Source organism: Acyrthosiphon pisum, chromosome A2 (assembly GCF_005508785.2).
Source record: "Acyrthosiphon pisum isolate AL4f chromosome A2, pea_aphid_22Mar2018_4r6ur, whole genome shotgun sequence".
Taxonomy (NCBI): Eukaryota; Metazoa; Arthropoda; class Insecta; order Hemiptera; family Aphididae; genus Acyrthosiphon; species Acyrthosiphon pisum.
The window spans coordinates 62,568,848-62,570,664 of record NC_042495.1 but is presented as its reverse complement, the minus strand read 5'-3'; positions in this window follow the sequence as shown (position 1 = coordinate 62,570,664).

Below are 1,817 nucleotides of genomic sequence, written 5' to 3'. Positions count from 1 at the left end.
TTTTGACGTACGTACATAAAATCTTGAAACAAACTTTATCATTTCCATGAGTGGATTTAATTATTTCAATAACACTATTCATTTCAAAATTCTTCAACACTCTTTACAACACTGTGTGGGAACTAGAGAAGTATACTGACCGTCTAAGGTGTATTGTACCGTAATAATATATCGTTAGCAATATTGGCGGCCCGCGAAGTGGTAATAAATAGACCACCAATAATATTTTTCTAGACTATAAGTTCAAGAAATGTCGTCAAATTATTTGTTAATCATACTATAATGATTTCAATACGTCGCGATAATGTTTTTATCTGTCTAAAATGCGATTACGTCTGTTATGCGTCCTGGACCGAAACTAATTTGTCAGTCGGTACCTATTATATCGTAATCGCAATCGCATTTATTAAGAGGACGTTACACCGACATATTTTGTTGTCTCCATTTAAGATGTACAGTTAAATATAAGTAAACTTAGCAAACACAACGAAGCAAACTTAGGGGATTTTTTTTCGGGGGATTTTTTTTCCTGTGGATTTTATTTCCGGGGATTTTTTATCCGGGGGGTTTTTTCCGGGGATTTTTTTTTCCGAATACCCATAGATATATAATAGTATACTTTAGAAGTTTCAAGTACCCACAAATAATATTATACAATCACAACAAAATAACAAAAATAGTTATTCCAGGTTTTTTAATATGTAATTTCGTCCAAATTTGAACATAAAATTACTATAAAAATAAACTGTGCTTATGTATTTCTTAGATTTTTTGGTAACAGAATTAATTACTTACATGGAATCTTGTTTTAAATTTTCAATTCTTAGATACAAAAATTGAACATTTCATACATTTTTAACTACAAAATAATTATTCAATTTAAAATTTGATAAATTTTGTCAACATTTTAACTTCAAATGCTTATAAAAAAAAATTGTGTCTATGTATTTTTAATATTTTTCAACTGCTATTGTAACAATGTATCAGGAGCTTTGTATTAATTTTTTACACTTTTTGGCCCAATAGATAAAACTTTATTGATATTTATAGAAAAAAAAATAAAAAAATTGAAAACTTACAATGTCCGTAAACAGCTCAAAAAGAGTCAAATTATTTTCAAAATGTTATCGTATATATAAAATGCTAATATAAATATCAGTGAAATTTTCAAGTTTCTACAGTCATTTTTTTTACAATTTTTTTTACAATTTTTACAATTTTTACATTCAATTACAATAAAATAAGAAAATCGTCTCATGAGAAATCGAGCAAATATCAAATGTTGTAAAAATATGAATTTCAAACGCTCATAAAAATTTAATTTGAGTTTCTTATAGACATTTTTTTTTGATAAAAGTAGATTATCCTATAAGGAATCTTGTATCACAATTTAAAATCTTAGTTCTAAAAAGAAAAATTTTTACGAATTATAAACTCAACACAATTAGGTAATTTTCGTGATTTTTCCATATTTTGTCAATTTTTGAACTTTAAATGCCAATAAAAAAAAACTGTGACTAAGGATATTTTAATATTTTTCAAATATCATTGTAACAATATAGTAGGAGCCTTGTATTAAATTTTCAAGTATTTTTACTCAACAAATAAAGTTTTATTGACATTCATAGAAAGAAAAACTAATTAAATTGGAAACTGAAATTGTCCGTAAACAGCTCAAAACAAATCAAAATATTTTGAAAATTTTATCATGTATAGAAAATGGAAATATAAACAACCAGTGAAAATTTCATGTATATACAGTCATTCGTTTTAAAGTTACACCAAAAACCAAAATCAATTTTCTCGAAAACAGATTT